The sequence below is a fragment of the Notamacropus eugenii genome, chromosome 1, assembly GCF_028372415.1.
Source record: "Notamacropus eugenii isolate mMacEug1 chromosome 1, mMacEug1.pri_v2, whole genome shotgun sequence".
Taxonomy (NCBI): Eukaryota; Metazoa; Chordata; class Mammalia; order Diprotodontia; family Macropodidae; genus Notamacropus; species Notamacropus eugenii.
In genome coordinates this window covers 315,521,603-315,538,549 of record NC_092872.1, presented here as the reverse complement: position 1 = coordinate 315,538,549, position 16,947 = coordinate 315,521,603, and the positions used below count along the sequence as shown (strand labels likewise).

Sequence of the window (16,947 nt, the reverse complement as noted above, 5' to 3'; positions counted from 1 at the left end):
AAAAGAATGAGACATGAGGAAGCAGAGGGGAATAGTGTAGAAGGCTTTCTCAAGGAGTTGAGGCTAGAAGAGGGAAGAGATATAAGATAGCTTGTTGAAATGGTAGGCTTGAGGATCTTTTTTTCCAATTTTTATTTATTTATTTAATTTACAATGTTCACTTGCATAAGATTTTGATTTCTAAATTCCCTCCTCAAGACAGCATGCAATATAGGCCCAACATATACATTGATATTAAGCATATTTTCATATTAGCCATGTTGTAAAGAAGAATAGAACCAGTGGGAGAAACCACAAAAGAGAAGAAACAAAAATAACAAATAATGTATTTCGATCTGCATTCAGACTCCATAGTTCTTTTTCTGTATGTGGGCAGCATTTTCCATCATGAGAATTTTGGAGTTGTCTTAGATTCTTGCATTGGGGCAGGTAGGTGGTGCAGTGGATAGAGCACCAGTGTAGGAGTCAGGAGGACCCGAGTTCAAATCTCACCTCAGACACTTGGCACTCACTAGCTGTGTGACCTTGGGCAAGTCACTTAACCCCAATTGCCTCATCCTGGATCATCTCCAGGCATCCTGATGAATATCTGGTCACTGGATTCAGATGGCTCTGGAGGAGAAGTGAGGCTGGTGACCTGCACAGCCCTCCCTCACTCAAAACAAAGTCAAGTGCAAGTCATGTCATCATTTCCCTGATGGCATGGTCTTCTTCAGCAATGAAGGATGAACACACAGATTCTTGCATTGCTGAGTGAAGAGTTAAGTCTATAAAAGTTAGTCATCACATAACGTTGCTGTTACTTGTGTACAATGTTCTCCTGGTTCTGTTCACTTCACTCAGCATCAGTTCATATAAATCTTTATAGGTTTTTCACAAGTCCGCCTGTTCTTCGTTTCTTATGGAATAATAGTATTTCATTACATTCATAAACGACAACTTGTTCAGCCATTCCCCAATTGATGGGCATCCATTCCCTCAATTTCCAGTTCTTGGCCACCACAAAAAGAGCTTTTATAAATATTTTTGTACATGTGAGTCCTTTCCCCAATATTTTTTATCTCTTTGGTATATAGCCCTAGAAGGGGTCTTGCTGGGTCAAAAAGTATGCACATTTTTACAGCCATTGTTCCAAATTGCTCTCCAGCATGTTTGGTTCAGTTCACAAGTCTGCCAACAATGCATTAGTGTTTCAGTTTTCCCACATCTCCAGTATTTATACTTTTCCTGTTTTGTCATGTTAATCAGTCTGATGGGTATAATGTGGTACCTAAGAGCAGTTTTGAAGTGGTTTTCTCTCATCAGTAGTGATTTAGAGCATTTTTCATATGACTATAGATAGTTTTAATTTCTTCATCTGAAAACTGCCTGCTCATGTGCTTTGACCATTTCTCAATTGGGGAAAGATTTGTATTCTTTAAATCTGACTTAGTTCTCTATATATATTAAAACTGAGGCCTTTATTTCAGAGGCACTGGTTGTAAAAATTGTTTTCCAGTTTTCTGCCTCTCTTCTAATCTTGGTTGCATTGGTTTGTGCAAAAATTTTTCAAGTTAATGTACTCACAATTACCTCTTTTGCATTTCATAATGTTCCTTATCTCCTGTTTGGTCATAAATTCCTCTGTTCTCCATAAATCTTGACAGGTTAACTATTCCTTGCTCTCCTAGTTTGCTTTATGGTATCAGTCTTTATATCTAAATCGTATACCCATTTATATTGGTATACAGTGTAAGATGTGCCTAGTTTCTGTCATACTATTTTCTAGTTTTCCTAGGAGTTTTTTTAAATAGTGAGTTCTCATCCCAGAAGCTGGAATCTTTGGGTTTGTGAAGCAGTAGATTACTATAGTCATTGACTACTGTGTCTTATGTACCTAAACTATTCCACTGATCTACCATTCTTTTTCTCAGCCAGTACCAACTAGTTTTGATGATTGCTTCTTTACCTTTTTTTCATTTTATTTTAGATTCAGATGCCAGAACACAAATAGAAAACAGAAAAAAGAAACAAAAACTTATCATAAATTTAAATACAAAGCTAAAAAAGAAAAATGTCATGTGCATAGCAGAACATGAGAGGTTTCAAATTATGTAAGAGATATGTTTTCATTTCAAAAAAGCCTGTATAATAAAAAATACTTGGGTTGAAAATTATCCATTGTTTCTTTGCTTCCTTGTGAGTTCTTTTGTTCTCTGCTGTGCATTTTTTTACTTTGTTCTTCTTTTTCTTCTTCCCACCCCCCCAAAAGACTACAATAAAATTTAGATATGCTTCTCTATAGCTATAGATATATACATATACACATAAATATACAGCCAGATACTTCCTTTCCCAAGCCTTTTCACACTTATGATTACTAGCTGTGTCTTTCTCTCCTTCCCATTTCCCCCATTTATGCTTTTCTCTCTTTCCTTACTCAGTAGTGTTTTGCTTCTGACCATAGCTTCCCTCAATCTGCCATCCCTTCTATCAGCCCTCTCCCTTTTCTTTCTCTTTTCCCCTCCTACTTACTATAGGATAAGTTAGATTTCCATACCTAACAGAGTATGTTATTCCCTCTGTGAGCCAAATCTGATGAGAATAAGATTCAGACGATGCTCATCTCCCTTTCTTCTTTCCCTGTACTGTGTGACAAGGTCTTTGCACCCCTTCATGTGATGTAATTCACCCATTTCTGCCTCCTTCTTTCCTTTTTTCCCAATACAATCCATTTTGATCTCTTAGATTTTTTATCATCACACCAAAGTCAAGTTAAACCCATACCCTCTGTCTATGTATACTGCTTCTAAATGTTGTAATAAAGATACAGTTCTCAAGAGTTACAAGTAATAAACAGCTTTGGCAAAGTTGCAGATTACAAAAAAACCCCACACAAATCATCTGCATTTCTATATATTACTAACAAACCCCAACAGCAAGTGATAGAGAAATACCATTTAAAGCTATGGTAGACACTATAAAGTTTCTGGGAGTCTGCCTGCCAAAACAAACCCAGGGACTATATGAACATAATTACAGGGACTATATGAACACAATTACAAAACACTTTTTGCACAAATAAAGTCATATCTAAGTAAGTGAAAAAGCATCAGCTGCTCATGAGTAGGCCAAGCTAATATAATAAAAATGACAATCCTAACTAAATTAATTTACTTATTCAGTGCCATACCAATCAAACTACCAGATAATGATTTTCTAGAGCTAGAAAAAATAATATAAAAATTCATCTGGAAGAACAAAAGGCCCAGAATATCAAGGGAACAAATGAAACGAAATTGTAGGGAAGTTAGCCTGGCCATACTAGATCTCAAATTGTATTATAAAGCAGCAATCATCAAAACCACTTGCTACTGACTAAGAAGCAGAGGGGTAGACCAGTGGAATGGGTTAGGAACTCAACACAGTTGTTAATGAATACAGCAATCTATTGTTTGATAAACCCCAGCTTTTGTGATAAGAACTCACTGTTTGACAAAAATTGCTGGGAAAACTGGATAGCAGTGTGGCAGAAACTGGGCATAGACCAATGCCTGACACCGTACACAAGAATAAAGTCCAAATGGATACATGATCCAGGTATAAAGACTAATACTATTAACAAATTAGGGGAGCAAGGAATAGTATATTTGTCAGACTTATGGAGAATGGAGAAATTTATGACCCAACAAGAGATAGAGAACATTATGAAGTGCAAAATGGATAATTTTGATGGCATTAAATTGAAAAGTTTTTGCACAAACAAACCCAGTGCAACCAAGATTAGGAGGGAAGCAGAAAACTGGGAAAGAATTTTTGCAACTAGTGTCTCTGATAAAGGCCTCATTTCTAAAATATATAGAGAACTCAATCAAATGCACTAGAATATAAATCATTCCCCAACTGATAAATGGTCAAAAGATATGAACAGGGAATTTTCAGAGGAAGAAATTAAAACTGTCTATAATAATATGAAAAAATGGTCTAAATCACTATTGATTAGAGAGATGCAAATCAAAACAACTCTGTGGTACCATATCACACCTCTCAGATTGGCTAACATGACAGAAAAGGAAGATGATAAATGTTGGAGATGTGGGAGAGTTGGAACACTAATTAATTGTTGGTGGAACTGTGAGTTGATCCAGTCATTCTGGAGAGCAATTTGGAGGTTTTTTTGTGAGTTTTTGTGTCTCCTTTTCTATTTGGCCAGTTTTACTTTTTAAGGAATTGTTTTCTTCAGTGGACTTTTTTTTTTTTCTATTTGAACAATTTTATTTTTTTAAAAATTTATTTGTTTTCAACATTCATTTCCACAAAATTTTGAGTTCCAAATTTTCTCCCCATTTCTCTCCTCCCCACCCCCAAAATGCCAGGCATTCTAATTACCCCTATCACCAATCTACCCTCCCTTCTAACATCCCTGCCTTCCCTTATCCCCATCTTCTCTTTTGTCCTGTTGGGCAAGATAAATTTCTATACCCCATTACCTGTATTTCTTATTGCCTAGTTGTATAGAAGAACAATACTCAACAGTTGTTCCTAAAACTTTGAGTTCCAACTTCTCTTCCTCCCTCCCTCCCCACCCATCCCCATTGGGAAGATAAGCAATTCTTTATATAGGCCATATCTGTGTAGTTTTTCAAATGACTTCCATAATAGTCGTGCTGTATAAGACTAACTATATTTCCCTCCATCCTATCCTGTCCCCCATTGCTTCTGTTTTCTCATTTGACCTTGTCCCTCCCCAGGAGTGTTGACTTCTAATTGCTCCCTCCTCCCATTGCCTTCTCTTCCATCAGCACCCCCACCCTGCTTATCCCCTTCTCTCTGACTTTCCTGTATTGTAAGATAGGTTTTCATACCAAAATGAGTGTGCATTTTATTCTTTCCTTTAGTTGAATGTGATGAGACTAAGCTTCATGTTTTCTCTCTCACCTCCCACCTTTTACCCTCCACTGAAAAGTCTTTTACTTGCCTCTTTTATGAGAGATAATTTGCCCTATTCCATTTCTCCCTTTCTCTTCCCAATATATTCCTCTCTCATCCCTTAATTTCATTTTAAGATATCCCATCCTATTCAACTCACCCTGTGCTGTGTGTGTGTGTGTGTGTGTGTGTGTGTGTAATCCCACCAACTACCCAGATACTGAAAAAAGTTTCAAGAGTTACAATTATTGTCTTTCCATGTAGGAATATAAACAGTTTGACTTTAGTAAGTCCCTTATGACTTCTCTTTGCTGTTTACCTTTTCATGCTTCTCTTCATTTTTGTGTTTGAAAGTCAAATTTTCTTTTCAGCTCTGGTCTTTTCATCAAGAATGCTTAAAAGTCCCCAATTTCATTGAAAGACCATTTTTTCCCCTGAAGTATTATACTCAGTTTTGCTGGGTAGGTGATTCTTGGTTTTAGTCCTAGTTCCTTTGACTTCTGGAATATCATATTCCATGCCCTTTGATCCCTTAATGTAGAAGCTGCTAGATCTTGTATTATCCTGATTGTATTTCCACAGTACTCAAATTGTTTCTTTCTGGCTGCTTGCAATATTTTCTCCTTGACCTGAGAACTCTGGAATTTGGCTATAAAGTTCCTAGGAGTTTCTCTTTTTGGATCTCTTTCAGGAGGTGATCAGTAGATTCTTTCAATATTTATTTTGCCCCCTGGTTCTAGAATATCAGGGCAGTTTTCCTTGATAATTTCATGAAAGATGTCTAGGCTCTTTTTTTGATCATGACTTTCAGGTAGTCCCTTAATTTTTCAGTTGTCTCTCCTGGATCTGTTTTCCAGGTCAGTTGTTTTTCCAATGAGATATTTCATATTATCTTCCATTTTTTCATTCTTTTGGCTTTGTTTTGTGATTTCTTGGTTTCTCCTAAAGTCATTAACCTCTGTCTGTTCCATTCTAATTTTGAAAGAACTATTTTCTTCAGTGAGCTTTTGAACCTCCTTTTCCATATGACTAATTCTGCCTTTTAAAGTATTCTTGTCCTCATTGGCTTTTTGAACCTCTTTTGCCAATTGAGTTAACCTATTTTTCAAGGTGTTATTTTCTTCAGCATTTTTTTGGGTCTCCTTTAGCAAGGTGTTGACCCGCCTTTCATGCTTTTCTTGAATCTCTCTCATTTCTCTTCCCAGTTTTTCCTCCACCTCTCTTACTTGATTTTCAAAATCCTTTTTGAGCTCTTCCATGGCCTGCGCCCACTGAATATTTATTTTGGGTGTTTGGGATACAGAAGCCTTGACTTTTATATCTTTCCTTGATGGTAAGCATCTGAAAGGATGGGAGAAGATATCTGTTCACCAAGAAAGTAACCTTCTATAGTCTTATTTTTTTCTCCCTTTTTTGGGCATTTTCCCAACCAGTTACTTGACTTTTGGGTCCTTTGTCAAGAGTAGGGTATACTGTGGGGGTCTGTAAGATCTCAGTTCCTCCAAGGTGGTACCATCAAGGATGTACACTGGTCTGGGAGCAAAAAGAAATTTATGTGCCCAGAATCTGAGTAATAGAATTTCCTCTTCACAACCACCTAGCCTCCAGTTCCACCAAACCAGCATTGTGAGTTGAGATTCAGATAAGCTGCAGGGGCAGGGCTGCCATTCAGTGTGAGATAAAGATCAGCTGCTCAAATCCCCCAGGAGTATTAGGTGGAGGCAGGGCCTCTACACAGAGTTGAGGTAAGCATCAGCTGCTGAGTGCCCCCAGGGGTTTTGGGATCCAACAATGGATGCTGTCTGCTGTGGAAGCTGCTGCTGCCCACAGATTTGGCCTCTGAGGCTGCTGCCTGAGGCCAGAGCTATGGGAAGGCCCTTCTCCTTTCTCAGCCAGCTGAAAAAACCCTGTCACTGACCTTTGGCACCTGTGGGTTGAGGGATCTGGGAACTGCTGCTACTGAGACTGGGGATTCCACCCCCCGAGGCCTACTCTTGTCCTCCTTCCAGAGCTGCCAAGACTAGGCTAGGCTCCACGTCCAGTGGGACAGACGTTTCCCGTCAGCCTTTCAGGTCACCCTGGGCTGGAAATCTCCTCCACTCTATTGTTCTGTGGCTTCTGCTGCTCTAGAATTTGTTGAGAGTCTTTCTTTACAGGTATTTTATGGGCTGTGGGGGAAGAGCTAGTATACGTGCGTCTTTCTACTCCGCCATCTTTCTTTACAGGTATTTTATGGGCTGTGAGGGAAGAGCTAGTATACATGCGTCTTTCTACTCCACCATCTTGGCTTTGCCCTGCAATTGTATTTTTTAAGAAATTGTTTTCTGCATCAGTTTTTGTCTTTCCTTTTTCAAGCTGTTGATTCTCTCTTGCATACCTCTCCAGTTTTTTTCTACCTCTCTTATTTGACTTTTAAAATACTTTTTGTGCTCTTCCAACAAGACTTTTTGGGCTTGAGATCAGTTTGTATTCCTCTTTGATGTTTCAAATGTAGACATATTGATAATGTTGTCCTCTTCTGAATTTGTGTTTTGATCTTCCCTGTCTCCCTAGAAAGAATCTGTGGTTGTTGTCTGTTTCTGCTTTTTGCTCATGGTGTTTGCCTATTTCCTGGCTTTTAAAGTTGAGCTTTCCTGCTGGAGCACAGGGGCAGTGATCCAAGCTTGTTGTGATGGGGCTTCAGGTGCTGGCATCTGGAGGCTGTAGAGGTCTAGCAGCTTATCTCTTGCTGAACTTGTGTCCTGATGGTGGTAGCTGAGGCCATGTCGGGTTTTTCTTTATTTCTCTGGGGCTACATTGAAGTTCTCAGGCTTCTAGAGAACACCTACCCACCTGGAGTTGTGCTGAGGCATGGGGAGGTTTGTCTGCTGGAGGACGCCTGACCATCAGCATACATGGTGATTCTCTGAGCTAGAGTTTGCCGGTTCCCCTAGCTGTGTCAAGGGATGTTGGGGAGGTGGGGTGTCCTAATGTTGGCATTTGCCTGCTCTACCACCCTGGGGTTCAGGATCTCTAGCTGGTTTGCTGAAGTGGGGCTTGGTGCTGGATTGCCTGGGATGCCTCCCATTCAGTACTGCTTCCCCTCCACTAAAGAAGGACCTTTCTCATTAATCTCCTAAGCCTTATGGGCTAAAAGACTGTTGCATCTCATTTTTCTGCCCACTCTGCTGTTCTAAGATTTTTACTGGGGTGATATTTTCTGGATTTTTAGAGGTCAGTAAGGGAAAGTGAAAGCAACTTACTATGTACTCTGCCAGGTTCCCAGAAGTGAGGGATTTTTCAAAATTGGAAAGGGCATGGGTATTTTTGTAGACAATAAGGAAGGAGCCAATATTGTAGTGATTGATTGAAGAGAAGAGAAGGTGTGGAAATGATAGTTGGAATAATATACTAAAGAAGATGGGAAGGGATGTGATCAAGGAGAAAGGCCACTTCTTTATTTTACATGAATAAAAGAGAAGATAGTTTGACTTGAGTGATGTGAGATGAAGTGAGAAAGGAAGAGCTCCCTGCAAAAGGCCTCAATTTTTTTGGGTGAAGTATGAGGTGAGGTCTTTAGCTGAGATGAATGGAGGAGAGAGTGTTATGAGAGTCTTGAAGAGACACAGGATTTGGAACAGTGGTTGTAAAGAGTTGGATAGTGAATTGCTGTTGATTAAATTGCATATGATACAGATTTGGTATGTTTCTTGGAAAATATGATATATAATGGGGCTAGATTAGCTGAGTTGGCAGAAATAGAGGAATGGCTGCCGGGGAAGGCAATTCATTTTGAAAAAAAATAATCAGAACAGTTATTATATGAGAGGCATTACTTGAAACATAGTTGTGTTGAAGGAGTTCTGAGGTGGTCTTGGGACAGAAGATTATATGTAAGCTTATTGAGTATTGTTAAGTTGAGTTGTTTTTCTGAATATCGTTTTGTAGGCTGGAGAAGTAATCATTGTGAACATTGAGTTGACGAGAGTTCATCTGGAAATAAATAGGCACTCTGAAGACATCTCCATTTCTTAAAGTTGTAGCAAAGAAGGGGGTATTTAAAGAAGAGAAATGAGAAGGATTATTGGCTGAAAGCAAATTGCTTTTATTGAGAAACATTAAAAATAATCTTACTACTTGTACTTGTTATCTAAATGTAACTCAGAGAATTTGTTTAGCATATTGAAGGAACAGGGCATAATTGAGAGTGAAGGTAGAGTTCAATCCGAGTATTGCTGTCTGAAAACTCTTAGCCATGCTCAAGAATTTCCTTGGGAAGCAAGGAATAATTAGCTCATACCAGAATTGGAAGAGCCATTAAAGGTTATCTAATCTAGTTTACTACTTAGTGCATGAATCCCTCCTTTATGTCCTTACAGCATCCCTGAATTATAAAGGAAAGTCTTATTTCCAGACATACTTCACTTTCTACCTCAGCTATTATCTTCTTGTCATCTGTATCCTCCCAGGCCCCTAGAGAGCATGAACTTGTACACTTAAAACACTCATCATGGAACTGTAGTCCTGGTTGTGTTGTCCTGGTTAGTCTTCACTTCCTTCCTTTTTCTCTGGGATCATGAATCATGGTTAAATCAGTATCACCTACTGGAAAGGATGTGCCAATGAACTTCCCTTTTGGTTCTCTGTCCCCATGACTTTTCAAATTCAAAACCCCATTCCCTGACTCCCATTCCCCTATATAGCATGTTCCAAAAGTTTCAGTGTAAGATTCAATAGCCTATTAACTGAAGACTTTTGGAACACTCTGGTAAATGTTGTCTCCCAAAGATAGTACCAGTGACACCTATTGAATGGAGCATTTATTAATTTGTGTTATGTGCTAGGTACTACTCTCCTAGGAATACAGATATAAAAGTAAGATAGTCTTTACCCTCAAGAAGCTTATATTCTTCATGAGAGATATTATATGCAAAGGGGAGTGGGGGCCATGGAAAGGAGTTTTGGTTTTTGCAGTGGGAAGTCCCTGAGATTGTGAATGGACCTTAAGGGCAGAAAGGGAATGGGAAAGAGAAGCTATTGCCTATGGCAGGGCTGATGGTTAAATCCCTTCCTCAGAAGGCCCCTGGTTCCTGGTGGATGGCTCAGTGGATTGTGAACTGTGGCCTGGGACCTGCTAGGTATAATAGGTTATGGCAGTTTCCCCAGCAATTGAGATAGCACTTAGGTTGAAGTGTCAAAACTGAATGGATTGACTGCAGTGGCAGACCATGGTCTGTATATAAAAGATCAGTATTTCTGGTGGGCATGAGGGTGATAACACCAGACAGAATGCAAGATACCAGCATTGGGGTATAACTAGTTTTCTTGTTGGATGACTGGATGGAATGTGAAAAATGAGCTGGGATTGGCTGTATATCGTGAATTGGAGACTTTTCCCTCACCCATTAGCCATTGTAAAATGATTATATAGTAGCAGGACTGAAAATATTTCTGTGTGGCTACTCATTTCAGATTGAGAGTAAAGCGGATTTTCAGGTTAGATTAAAGGTGCATTAACTTTTGCTTTTGCTGAATCCCAAAACCTGCCATCTAAAGTAAAATATGGGTTAGGGCAGAATTTTTTCAGTCAGAGCAACTTCCCTTACCTTTCATATTTAGTTTGAATAAAAAACTCTTACCTACTAAAGAATATTATTACTAGCTAAGTTGGACTTACAAGATGAGTTTTAGTTTTAGTTACCAAATTTAGTTACCAAAATTAGCAGTGAATAAAGGCATAAATAGTGACATAAAAATATTGTCCAGTAAAGTAACTCTTAAAGCTGAAAGAACCTCTAAAGATTATCTAGTCTAAGTTTCTTCACAAATGAGAGATTCAGAGGAATGAAGTGTCTGATTTACGTAAGACCATTTAAGTAATTAGTGGCAGAGGTAGGACTAGAACCCATGATTCCTAAATCATTTTTATTTTTGATTTCCTGAAACATTTATTCAGTACCTGATAGGTACCAGACACTGTGCAGAGGAGACAAGATTCTTCTGAACTCAAGTTGATCAGCATGCATATCATATACCAATCTAGATTTTGCTACTTAAAATTTAAAGGTTTTTTTTTATTCTTCCTTGTTTTCTGGATGATATCTCTAAAAGGTGATTTACTGCTAAGTTGCCAGAAATAACAGCTTTTTGTTTGTAAAAGAGAAACTAGGCAGCTGGGTGGTACAATGAATAGAGTATTGGCTTTGGAATCAGGAAGACATGAATATGAATCTTCCCTGAGACACTATCTGTGTGACCCTAAGCAAATCCCCAGTTTTCTCAATTGTGAAATGTAATTATACAGCATCCACTTTGCAGGACTGTATGTAGAGATGTAGAGTTTATTAGTCATTAAATTCCCTACCCCTTGAACCATTCTGTCCCCATAAGTTCTATTTTGCAGATGGAAGATTTCATTTTTTATTTCTTTAAAGAAATTTTTTTATAATAGTTATCCTTGGTATAGATAATGCCTAACATGATTTGCTTGGAACCAGGAAATGGCAGACCTAAAACAACTCAGGAGGGCTGAGAAGTTTCTGGCATACATGTTAGAATCTTTCATACAAGGCCTTTTTTTTCTTCTCTATTGGTTTTGTTTTGTATTTTCTTGGCTTCTCATAAAGTCATTAGTTTCCATCTGTTCCATTCTAATTTTTGAAGAACTATTTTCTTCAGTGTGCTTTTGGACCTCCTTTTCCATCTGGCTAATTCTGCTTTTTGAAGCTTTCTTCTCCTCATTGACTTTTTGGACCTCTTTTGCCAGTTGAGTTAGCCTATTTTTAAAGGTGTTATTTTCTTCAGCATTTTTTGGGGTCTCCTTTAGCAAGTTGTTGACCTGCTTTTCATGATTTTTTTGCATCACTCTCATTTCTCTTCCCATTTTTCTTCCACCTCTCTTACTTGATTTTCAGAATCCTTTTTTGAGCTCTTCCATAGCCTGAGACCATTGCATATTTATTTTGGAAGTTTTTGATGCAGAAGCCTTGACTTTTATGTCTTCCCCTGATGGTAAACATTGTTCTTCCTCTTCTGAAAGGATGGTAGAGAATACCTGTTTACCAAGAAAGTAACCTTCTATTAGTATTATTTTTTTTCTCCTTTTTTGGGCATTTTCCTAACCAGTTACTTGACTTTTGGGTCCTTTGTCAAGAGTAGGGTATACTCTGGGGACCTGTGAGATCTCAGTTCCTCCAAGGTGGCATAGTCAAGGGACAGGAGTTTACTCCCTGGCCGAGCTTGAGGCTGAGATTCAGATCAGCTCTTCAATTCCTCCAGGGGCTTTACAGGGGGCAGGGCTGCCACTCAGGGATGAGGTGCAGATCAGCTGCTCACTTCCCCCAAGGGCTTTAAACTGAGCCCTCCAACAATGGAAGAATGGGTACTTGGGTTACTGCCTGCCAAAGCCACAGCCATGCAGGCCTGTTGCCTGGGGCAGGGGCTAGGGGAGGACCCTGCTCTCTTGTCATGGAGGTGAAAAAGCCCTCCCACTGACCTTTGAAGCTGCCTTTAGCACCTGTGGGTTGAGGGATCTGCAAACCTCTGCTGCTGCTGAGGATTCCACTCTGCTCTGATCCTACTCCTCTGGGTGCCATGTGGCCGTGGCTGGGCTGGGCTTTTCTCTGTGTCCAATGGGACAGACCTTTCCTGTTGGCTTTCCAGGTTACCCTGAGCTGGGAATCTCCACTCCATTGTTCTGTGGCTTCTGATGCTCTAGAATTTGTTGAGAGTCTTTCTTTACAGGGGTTTAATGGGCTGTGGGAGAAGAGCTAGAGTATGTGCATCTTTCTACTTTGTCATCTTGGCTCTGTCACCCCTTTTTCTCTCTCTAGATGTCAGTCATATTGGAATGTACACCAACCATTCTTTGCCAACTGCTACCTTTTTTCCATCTCTCCTCTGTTGCTGTGGTAATTTCAGCAGTAGCTAATACTTTGAGTTCTGTTGGCCAACTCAAGTTCCATCTCTTCTATGAAGCTTTTGTCATTCTCCCAGGCAGTAATAGGCTTTCATCCTTCGAAATTGATGATGCATTTATTATTTTGTATTATGTATCATTTCATTATATGATCATAATTTTAGAGTTGGAAAGGAATTTAAAGATCATCTAGTGTCCATCTCTTATTTTCAGATGAAGAAATTTAGGCTTAGAGGTGAGGTGACTTGTTCTAGGTCATAGAGAAATATTAAGGAGCAGACCTGGATTTGGAACCTTTGCACATGTTATATTCCTTAGTTGGGACTACGTATTCACTCAACATTTTATGTCCCTCAGGGCCTACCCCATGATAAATAATGGCTGAATTGAACCAAAAACCTTCACCTGGCTCTATCTTCCCTCAGATTATCTTCCTATAGCTGTCTTTCAGCCAAACTCCTAGAAAAAACTCTGTACTGCCTGTTTCTGCTTACTCTTCTTTCATTCATATCTCAACCACTTGAGTTCTGGCTTTCAAACTCATCATTCAGCTGAAACTATTCTTTCTTAAATCACCAGTAATCTTTTAATTGACATGTTTAAGGACCCTTTTTTAGATTTCATTCTTCTTGATCTCTTGGAGGCATTTTGACCCTATTTATCATTCTCTCCTGTGGATATAGTCTCTGCAAGTTTTTCATGGTATTTCTTCTGTCTTGGTTTCCCCCCCACTTATCTGGCATTTCTTTCTGAGTTTTCTTGGATGGACTCTTGTCTCTTAACTGTGATTATACCCCAGGACTACATCATAGGCCCTCTTTTCTTGTTGAATGCTTTTTCACTTGATGATGTCATAAGGCTTCATTGGTTTAATTCTCATATAGCTCCAATCTCTCTCCTTAATTTCAGTCTCACATCACCAACTTCCAATTAGAAATTTTGAAAGTAGATATCTTTTGGCATTTCAAACTCAACATTTCCAAAGGAGAATACATCATTTTCCTTCTTAAATACTCTTCTAACAAACTTGCCTATTTCTGTTGGTCATCACTCTTATTTTCAGTCTTGTTATTATTCTTGACTTCTTACCTTCCTTCAACCCACATATCTAGTCACTATCCAAATCTTGTCATTTCTCCCTCTATAACCTTTTTAACCTCTATTGTTTTCTTTCTACCTCATACAGCCTCCACCCTAGTTCAGGCCCTACTGAACCATTGCCAATTGTCTTGACTTGTCTTGCTACTGGATTCTGATGATTGTAAAGAAAAGCGTGAGGCTGATATCTTTGTGCTGCTCTGCCTCACTTAAATCCAATTCATATGCAAGCCAAGACATTATGCTTTTGATGCTACTGGTCCTCTTGAATGATGAAGGATGAACAGCAGTTCAGGCCCTTATTACTTCCTGCCTGGACTATTGCAATAGACTCCTAATTAATTTTCCTATTTCAAGTCTCCTGTTTCTCCAATTTATCCTCTTTCCAGTTGCCAAAATGAATTTTCTAGAATGGTATGTCTGCCCTTGTAAGTTCCCTGCTCCAACTCCAATGGCTCCCTATTGACTCGAGTACTATTTCATATTTACTTCATCCTTTTAAAATTCCACAGTGCACACAGTAATTATTAGAGCTGTAGTACATAGATATAATTTATAAATAAGTAAATATACGTATGTTGGGGATACATGTTCAAATTTTTTATTGAGAGAAGGTTCGTGATCAAAAAACCTTGAAAATTAGTGCCTAGGTGATTGTGAATGTGTTTGACCAAACAGCTGGAGAAGTTTACTTCTAATAGCAGTTCATGGGCAGGAAAAGGATTTTTTTTCTTTTGATTTACAATCCCATAAGCACAGATTTGAGAGATCATTTGGCCTTCTGCATTTCTTGGTCCATAAACTCATCTTTATTTCTTAAAGAAAAAAACAACTCCAAAACTTTTGCACTAAGTTTTACTTTAGGAAAAGGAATTTGTTGCAATTAATATTCTCTAAAGTGTCATATTTATTTTAATGGACCATTTTTGGGCCATTAGAAATAGTTTCTACCTTCTAGCGCCATGGAGTCACCATCATGGAGTTTTCACTGGGTCTGATTATATAGTGCCTTTAGACATTTTTATTGACTTCTTGTATTATGAAGCAATTATAACATTATGTTGAAGCTTTTCAGATGACTTATTTTGCCAGATGTTTCAGGCCTTTTAAGTCAGAGAGTTCATGGGATAATGTGGTCACTTAGAGCCAGTTTATTCAGCTGTACAGGGTAAAGGTTGTCACAGTCAGTGCCCTGCAAAGGTCTACTAAAATATGACTACATGGTAAGAGTTAAAGGTTCATAATGATGGATTGTTTCTCTGGGTGAGAAGGTAAGATCTCAGTTCTGAGCAATTAAGGAAAGAAAATTACAATAGAAAAGCAAAGGTAGAGGAAACAAAGGGATTTAGTGTTTTTTTAAAAGAAGTTTTAGAGACCTTCATTTGGCCTGTGCAGCACAGTGGTACAGGATAGTAATCTTTGAAGGTGATATGGTAGATGAAGGCCCTTTCTTTGCTAGGAGATGGGAAAAAAAAAAACTCTGGGTAGAAAAGCACATCTTGTGTCAAGGTAGTAAAGTTGCCCTCAGATTGTTATGATAAAGATTTACTGGGCACTTCAGCAGAAATAATAAGGAAATAAGACTGGGTTTTCATTAAGCACAAAACAAAAGTAATTGAAATGTGGAGAGGATTGAATTTTGGTATTTTTCTTCCAGATCACTGCTTTGCTTAAGTCTGAAGAGGGCACCCATGCTTTTGATGGTATCTGCTCCTGAGGCAAATAATCAAATTTTTCATCATCTCTGCTAATTAGCTAAACAAATCCAGGTTAGTATATTTTGGGGCTTTTTTCTTTTGAAATTCTGTGAGGTTGAAAGATGGCTAATCATGGTTATGCCATGGCGTTTGTGTGTGTATGTGTATGTGTGTGTACATATATACGTACATATGTCTGCTAAAGCTGAATGACTCAAGTTACACTGCTTTTGTTTTTGTTTTGTTGAATTACTGTAAGTTAATAAGCATGTGTTACTGACTACATGCTATAGTCATGTCTTCTTTTTGACATGGACAAAATCTTCTAACACAATTAAAATGATTTCTGAACAGGACTTGTACCCCAGACTGTTTTTTTTTTTCACAGTGTATTTATGCTTCTTTAAAATTATATTATGGATATGCATGAGTAGCCAGCATACTTAATGCCTTTGACTGTATCTATCCATTCTACACTTTGTATTGAAAGTAAACCAACTAAGCTAAGTCTATCAAAGACTTGACATTTTTAACAGTTGAATTTTTTTTCAGGTTTTGAGTATCGTGTTTGTTCACAGTGCAGTTTGTATATTTGGAAATATGGTTACTCTTTCCTCTTCTAGAATTGAAAGAAGTTGTTTTGTGTTCTCAAGTTAAAAGGTTTGTTTAACTTGAGATCTCAGTGACATAGCCATTTTTTTCTGATTAATTTCCTGATATTTCTGAATCAGTTTTCTGATAATAAAAGGCATATGCTTTTTTTTTATTAGAAAATTGATCTTGAAACACTTTAAAAACATGCAGATTTCTGGAGTGTGGCAAGACTACAAAATTTTTGGTAATTACAATATTAAGAGATTAAGTGCAGTATCATTTGTGCAGAAGTAAAATTGGTTTAAGTGCTTTAATTATTTTTTTTTTTACTAGATAAATCTGCTGAGTTCAAAGAGAAACCTGAAATGTACAGATTAATTTGTGCTTTTTGACACTGGTAGCTTCTATTATCTAGTGTTTTATAAAGTGGTGCAAATAGTGAGAATCTGTTACCTTCACAAAGCGCTTAAATTTTAAATGAGCATGGATTTGGGGGTGGAGAAAGATTAAGATTTTAGAATCGACTATTTGGAGTGAAAATTACAGTGTCCCTCTTTCTTGGAGGAAATTGTGGTCTAAAAAGGAAGCTTCGAGAAAACATTTGGGTGTTTTTTTAAGGGACCCACCTAGTTTTTCACTTACTACTGTAACAAAATGCTTTTGAGGTATGTTATATTCAAAAAAGCCTTTGGTTTAGATATCAGAGTGAAAAAACAAGATATAGAACTTTAACTTTGCCCTGCCAAATTGTTT

The 16,947-nt window shown here is 38.2% G+C and overlaps 1 protein-coding gene across 12 annotated transcripts in view; it reads left to right on the top strand.

Moving 5' to 3' along the window:
• Positions 1-16,947, top strand: part of FUT8 (fucosyltransferase 8) — a 446,072-nt gene that overhangs the window by 77,691 nt on the left and 351,434 nt on the right. For 11 of the 12 annotated variants that reach the window (XM_072629586.1, XM_072629585.1, XM_072629576.1 and 8 more), the window contains one exon: positions 15,561-15,672. The exons of the other annotated variant lie outside the window; for it this stretch is intronic. The gene's annotated coding sequence lies outside the window, so the exon portion shown is untranslated. The remainder of the gene's footprint in view (positions 1-15,560; positions 15,673-16,947) is intronic. 12 annotated transcript variants of the gene reach the window in all.